Source organism: Panthera onca, chromosome C1 (genome assembly GCF_046562875.1).
Source record: "Panthera onca isolate mPanOnc1 chromosome C1, mPanOnc1 haplotype 2, whole genome shotgun sequence".
In the NCBI taxonomy this organism is placed as follows: Eukaryota; Metazoa; Chordata; class Mammalia; order Carnivora; family Felidae; genus Panthera; species Panthera onca.
Window position 1 is genome coordinate 148526667 of NC_138346.1, and position 7914 is coordinate 148534580.

Below are 7914 nucleotides of genomic sequence, written 5' to 3' on the forward strand. Positions count from 1 at the left end.
GAGGTGGTATCTCATCATGGTTTTGATTTGTATTTCCCTGATGATGAGTGATGTTGAGCATCTTTTCACGTGTCTGTTAGCCATATGGATCTCTTCTTTGAAAAGGTGTCTCCTCATGTCTTCTGCCCATTTCTTCAGTGGATTATTTGTTTTTTGGATGTTGAGCTTGATAAGTTCTTTATAGATTTTGGATAGTAACCCTTTATCTGATATGTCATTTGCAAATATCTTCTCCCATTCTATAGGCTGTCTTTTAATTTTGTTGATTGTTTCCTTTGCAGTGCCAGTTGTTCCCAGTTGTTCATTTTTGCTTTTGTTTCCCTTGCCTTTGTGACATGTCTAGTAAGAAGTTGCTCTGGCTCAGGTCAAAGAGGGTGCTGCCTATGTTCTTCTCTAGGATATTAATGGTTTTGTGTCTCACGTTTAGGTATTTCATCATTTTGAATTTATTTTTGTGTATGGTGTGAGAAAGTGGTCAGTTTCATTCTTTTGCCTGTCATCATCCCGTTTTACCAACACCAATTGTTGAAGAGAATGTCTTTTTTTCCATTGGGTATTCTTTCCTGCTTTGTCAAAGATTAGTTGACCATATAGTTGTGGGTCCATTTCTGGGTTTTCTATTCTGTTCCATTGATCTATGTGTCTGTTTTTGTTCCAGTACCATACTATCTTGATGACTACAGCTTTGTAATATAGCTTGAAGTCTGGAGTCATGATGCTTCCAGATTTGCTTTTCTGTTTCAGGATTGCTTTGGCTATTTGGGGTCTTTTGTGGTTCCATACACATTTTAGAATTGTTTGTTCTAGCTCTGTGAAAAATGCTGGTGGTATTTTGATGGGGATCACATTAAGTATGTAGATTGCTTTGGGTAGTATAGACATCTTAAATACTTTTTTTAATGTTTGTTTATTTTTGAGGGAGGGAGGGAGGGAGGAAGAGAGAGAGAGAGAGAGGGAGAATAGGGGTAGAGAGAGAGAGGGGGATAGAGGATCTGAAGCGGGCTCTGTGCTTACAGCAAAGAACCTGATGCGGGGCTCGAATTCACAAACTGTGAGATCATGACCCAAACTGAAGTCAGATGCTTAACTGGCTGAGCCACCCAGGTGCCCCAACATTTTAACAATGTCTGTTCTTCCAATCCATGAGCACTGAATGCTTTTCCACTTTTTTTGTGTCCTTTTCAGTTTCTTTCATAAGTGTTCTATAGTTTACAGAGTACAGACCTTTTATCCCTTTGGTTAGGTTTATTCATAGGTATCTAACTGTTTTTGGTGAAATTGCAAATGGGACTGATTTCTTTTTTGTTTCTTTGTTATTGGTGTATAGAAATGCAACCGATTTCTGGGGCTCCTAGGTGGCTCAGTTGGTTGAACATCTGACTTGGGCTCAGGTCACAATCTCACCGCTTGTGAGTTCCAGCCCCGCATCAGGCTCTGTGCTGACAGCTCAGAGCCTGGAGCCTGCCTTGGATTCTGTTTCCTTCTCTCTCTCTGCCCCTCCCCTGCTTGTGCTCTCTTTCTCTCTCTCTCAAAAATAAATAAACATTTAAAAAAATAAAAAAATAAATGCAACTGATTTCTGTACGTTGAATTTATACCTATGACTCTGCTGAATTCATGTATTAGTTCTAGCAATTTTTTGGTGGAGTGTTTTGGGTTTTCTACATAGAGTATCATGTCATCTGCAAATAGTGAAATTTTGGCTTCTTTCTTGCTGATTTGGATGTCTTTTTCTTTTGCTGTCCGATTGCTGAGGCTAAGACTTCCAGTACTATGTTAAATAGTAATGGTGATAGTGGGCATCCTTGTTTTGTTTCTGACTGTAGGGGAAAGGCCCTCCATTTTTCTCCATTGAAGATGATATTTGCTATGGATCTTTTGTTATATGGCCTTTGTGATGTTGAGGTATGTTTCATCAATGCCTATTTTGTTGAGGGTTTTATCAAGAATAGATGCTGTATTTTGTCAAATGGTTTTTCTGCATCTATTGAGAGGATTATATGGTTCTTATTTTTTATTTTTAAAAAGTTTTTAAAAAAGTTTTTATTTTAATTCCAGTTAGTGACATACGGTGTTATATTAGTTTCAGGTACACAATATACTGATTCAACAATTTGTTACATCACCTGGTGCTCATCACAACAGGTGTGCTTCTTAATCCCCATCACCTATTTCAGCCATCTCCCCAATCCTATCCCCTCTAGTAACCATCATTTTGTTCTCTATAATTAAAAGTCTGCTTCTCTCTCTCTCTCTCTTTTTGTTTGGTTTCTCAAATTCCACATTTGCGTGAAATCATATGGCATTTGTCTTTCTTTGTCTAATTTCACTTAGCATTGTACTCTCTAGCTCCATCTGTGTGGTTACAAATGCCAAGACTTCATTCTTTTTTATAGCTGAATAATATTACATTTTATGTACACACAAACACACCCACACACACATCTCTTTTATTTATTCATCTATGGATGGACACTTGGGCTGCTTCCATATCTTGGCTATTGTAAATAATGTTACTATAAACATAGAGGTGCGTGTATCCTTTCAAATTCGTGTTTACCCAGTAGTGTGATGGCTGGATCATAGGGTAGTTCTATTGTTTTTTTAAATGAAATTCATTGTCAGGTTACCTAACATACAGTGTATACAGTGTGCTCTTGGCTTTGAGAGTAGGTTCCCATGATTCATCGCTTACATACAACACCCATTGCTCATCCCAACAAGTGCCCTCCTCAATGCTCATCACCCATTCTCCCCTCCCTCCCCCCCACCATCAACCCCTCTGTATTTAAGAGTCTCTTATGGTTTGCCTCTCTCTCTGTTTGAAACCATTTTTCCCCTTCCCTTCCCCCATGGTCTTCTGTTAAGTATCTCAAATTCCACATATGAGTGAAAACATATGATATGGCTTTCTCTGACTTATTTCACATAGCATAATACCCTCCAGTTCCATCCACATTGTTGTAAATGGCAAGATTTCATTCTTTTTCATTCCCAAGTAGTATTCCATTGTATATATAAACCATATCTTCTTTATCCATTCATCAGTTGCTGGACATTTGGGCTTTTTCCATAATTTGGCTATTGTTGAAAGTGCTGCTATAAACATTGGGGCACATGTGTCCCCATGAATCAGCACTCCTATATCCTTTGGATAAATTCCTAGTAGTGCTATTGCTGGGTTATAGGCTGATTCTATTTTTAATTTTTTGATGAACCTCCACACTGTTTTCCATAGAGGCTACACCTGTTTGCATTCCACCAACAGTGCAAAAGGGTTTCTGCTTTTCCACATCCTTGCCAACATCTGCTGTTTCCTGAGTTGTTAATTTTAGCCACGCTGACCGGTATGAGGTGGTATTGCAGTGTGGTTTTGATTTGTATTTCCCTGATGATGAGTGATATTGAGCATCTTTTCATGTGTCTGTTGGCCATCTCAATGTCTTTTGGAAGAGTGTCTATTCATGTCTTCTGCCCATTTCTTCACTAGATTATTTTTCAGGTGTTGAATTTGGTAAGTTTCTTTATAGAAACTGTTGGATAGTAACCCTTTATCCGATATGTCATTTGCAAATATCTTCTCTCATTACGTCAGTTGCCTTTTAGTTTTGATTGTTTCCTTCCCTGTGCAGAAGCTTTTTATGTTGATGAGGTCCCAATAGTTCATTTTTGCTTTTATTTCCCTTGCCTTTGGAGATGTGTTGAGTATGTTGTTGCAGCTGAGGTCAAAGAGGTTGTTGCCTGTTTTTTCCTCTAGGGTTTTGATGGTTTCTTGTCTCACATTTAGGTCTTTCATACATTTTGAATTTATTTTTGTGTATGGTGTAATAAAGTGGTCCAGTTTCATTCTTCTACATGTTGCTGTCCAGTTCTCCCAGCACCATTTGCTAAAGAGACTGTCTTTTTTTCCATTAGATACTCTTTCCTGCCCTGTTAAATATTAGTTGGCCATACATTTTGTGGGTGCAATTCTGGGTTCTCTATTCTGTTCCTTTGGTCTATGTGACTGTTTTTGTGCCAATACCATACTGTCTTAATGATTACAGCTTTGTAGTAGAGGCTAAAGTCCAGGAATGTGATATCTCCTGGTTTGGTTCTCTTTTTCAGCATTGCTTAGGCTATTCGGGGTCTTTTCTGGTTCCATACAAGTTTTAGGATTATTTGTTCTAGCTCTAAGAGGAATGCCAATGCAATTTTGATTGGGATTGCATTGAATGTGTAGATTGCTTTGGATAGTATTGACATTTTAATAGTATTTGTTCTTCCAATCCATGCGCATGGAATGCTTTTCCATTTCTTTGTGTCTTCTTTAATTTCTTTCATAAGCTTTCTATAGTTTTCAGTGTATAGATCTTTTACATTTTTGGTTAGGTTTATTCCTAGGTATTTTATGGTTCTTGGTGTAATTGTAAATGGGATCGATTCCTTGATTTCTCTTTCTGTTGCTTCATTATTGGTGTATAGAAATGCAACCAATTTATGTACATTGATTCTGTATCCTGCGACTTTGCTGAATTCATGTATCAGTTCTAGCACCTTTTTGGTGGAGTCTTTCTGGTTTTCCAGGTAGCATATCATGTCATCTGTGAAAAGTGAAAGTTTGACTTCTTCTTTGCCAATTTGGATGCATTTTATTTTGTCTTGTCTGATTGCTGAGGCTAGGACTTCCAACATTATGTTAAACAACAGTGGTGAGAGTGGATATCCCTATCATGTTCCTGATCTCGGGAAAACTCTCAGTTTTTCCCCATTGAGGATGATATTAGCTGTGGGCTTTTCATATATGACTTTTATGATGTTAAGATATGTTCCTTTTATCCCAACTGTCTTGAGGGTTTTTATTAAGAAAGGATGCTGTATTTTGTCAAATGCTTTTTCTGTAGCTATTGACAGGATCATATGGTTCTTTTCCTTTCTTCTATTAATGTGATGTATCACATTGGTTGATTTGCGAATAATGAACCAGTCCTGAAGGCCAGGAATGAATCCAACTTGATCATGGTGAATAATTCTTTTGATATACTGTTGAATTTGATTTGCTAGTATCTTGTTGAGAATTTTCGCATCCATGTTCATCATGGATATTAGCCTGTAATTCTCCTTTTTAGCAAGGTCTCTGTCTGGTTTGGGAATCAAGGTAATGCTGGCTTCATAGAATCCGGAAGCTTTCCTTTCCTTTTTATTTTTTGGAACAGCTTGAGGAATGGTAGATATTAACTCTGCTTTAAATGTCTGGTAGAACTCCTCAGGGAAGCCATCTGGTCCAGGACTCTTATTTGTTGGGAGATTTTTGATAACTGATTCAATTTCTTCACTAGTTATGGGTCTGTTCAAATTTTCTATTTCTTCCCGTTTGAGTTTTTTTTTTTTTTATTTTTTATTTTTGGGACAGAGAGAGACAGAGCATGAACGGGGGAGGGGCAGAGAGAGAGGGAGACACAGAATCGGAAACAGGCTCCAGGCTCCGAGCCATCAGCCCAGAGCCTGACGCGGGGCTCGAACTCACGGACCGCAAGATCGTGACCTGGCTGAAGTCGGACGCTTAACCGACTGCGCCACCCAGGCGCCCACTTCCCGTTTGAGTTTTGGTAGTGTGTGGGTGTCTAGGAACTTGTTCATTTCTTTCAGGTTGTCCAATTTATTGGCATATGCTTTTTCATAGTGTTCACTAATAATTTTTTGTATTTCTGTGGTGTTGGTTGTGATCTCTCCTGTTTCATTTGTGATTTTATCTATTGGGCTCTCTCTCTTTTCTTTTTGAGAAGTCTGGCTAGGGGTTTATCAATTTTGTCTATTTTTTCAAAAACCCAGGTCTTAGATTCATTGATTTGGCTTTTTTTGGATTCTATATTATTTATTTCTGCTCTAGTCTTTATTGTTCCTTTTCTTCTGCTGGCTTTGGGGTTTCTTTGCTCTTCTGCTTCTAGTTCCTTTAGGTGTGCAGTTAGGTTTGTTTTTGGGATTTTTCTTATTTCTTGAAGTAGGCCTGGATTGCCTTTGCCGCATCCCAAAGGGCTTGGAGTGTCGCATTTTCATTTTCATTTGCTCCTGTGTATTTTTAAATTTTTTCTTTAATTGCCTGGTTGGCCCATTCATTCTTTAGTAAGATATTCTTTAACTTCCATGCATTTGGAGGCTTTCCAAATTTTTCTTGTGGTTGATTTCAAGTTTCATAACATTGTGATCTGAAAATATGCGTGGTATGATCTCAATTCTTTTGTATTTATTGAGGGCTGTTTTGTGACCCAGTATGTGATCTATCTTGGAGATGTTCCATGTGCATTTGAGAAGAATGTATTTTCTGCTGCTTTTGGATGAAAAGTTTTAAATACATCTGTCAAGTCCATCTGGTCCAATGATCATTCAACACCATTGTTTATTGATTTTTGCCTAGATGATCTGCCCATTGTTGTAAGTGGAGTATTAAAGTCCCCTGCAATTACCATATTCTTATTGATACTATTGCTTATGTTTGTGATTAATTAATTTAAATATTTGGGTCATTACAAGTTGGGGACATAAATGTTTATAATTGTTAGCATTCTTTTTTTTTTTAATTTTTTTTTTAACGTTTATTTATTTTTGAGACAGAGAGAGACAGAGCATGAACGGGGGAGGGTCACAGAGAGAGGGAGACACAGAATCTGAAACAGGCTCCAGGCTCTGAGCTGTCGGCACAGAGCCCGATGTGGGGCTCGAACTCCCGGACCGCGAGATCGTGACCTGAGCCGAAGTCGGACGCTTAACCGACCAAGCCACCCAGGCGCCCCTATAATTGTTAGCATTCTTGATGCAATTATGATATAATGCCCTTCTTCATCTCGTTATGGCCTTTAGTTTAAAGTCTAGTTTGTCTGATATAAGTATGGCTACTCCAGCTTTCTTTTGACTTTCAGTAGCATGATGGTTCTCCATCCCCTCACTTTTTTTTTTTTTTTGTTAGACAGGAAGCAGGATTTATTGGTGGGCATGAATGGGGAAGGGCAGTGCTGAGGTTCTCATGAGTGCAGAGCCCACCATTTGTCCAAGGGGCCACGATTAGGGATGTATTTGACCCTAATTTGATGAGCTGCTTTTCAGCCACCATGTCTTCAAATTCGTCCACGTTAAACTTAGTAAAGCCCCACTTCTTGGAAATGTGGATCTTCTGGCGGCCAGGGAACTTGAACTTGGCCCTACGTAGGGCCTCAATCACATGCTCCTTGTTCTGCAACTTGGTACGGATGGACATGATGATTGGCCAATGTGGACCCTGGCCACTGTGCCCTGGGGCTTTCCAAAGGCACCCTGCATACCTATCTGGAGCTTGTCAGCTCCAGCACAGGACAACATCTTGTTGATACGGATGACATGGAAAGGGTGGAGCCGCACCCGGATGTGAAAACCATCTTTGCCACAGCTTTTCACCATGTACTTGTTGGCACAAATTCGGGCAGCCTCCAGGGCTTCAGAGGAGAGCTGCTCGTATTCATCTGACACCATGTGGCCACACAGTGGGAACTCATCCACTTTTGCCTTCTTACGCCCCAGGTCAAAAATGTGGAACTTGGCATCAGGGACACCTCTGCAGAAACGAGACTTTGGATACGGCTTGTTCTTACAATACCAGTAACACTGGGTGGGGCGGTGGCCCATGGCGACACCAAGATCTTCAGTGGCGCGCCGAAGGAAAAGAGCCTCCATCCCCTCACTTTTAATCCGAAGGTATCCTCAGGTCTAAAATCAGTCTCTTGTAGACAGCATATAGATGGATCTTGTTTTTGTTTTTGTTTTTTTATCCATTCTGATACCCTATATCTTTTGATTGGGGCATTTAGTCCATTTACATTCAGGGTTATTAATGAAAGATATGGATTTGGTATCACTGTGTTATCTATAGGTTTCATGCTTGTGGTGATGTCTCTGGGCTTTTGT

General features: G+C 39.4%; 1 pseudogene; it reads right to left on the reverse strand.

Moving 5' to 3' along the window:
- Window positions 1-6934: 6934 nt before the first annotated feature.
- On the reverse strand, window positions 6935-7699 carry LOC132672475 (large ribosomal subunit protein uL16-like; annotated as a pseudogene).
- Window positions 7700-7914: the final 215 nt, after the last annotated feature.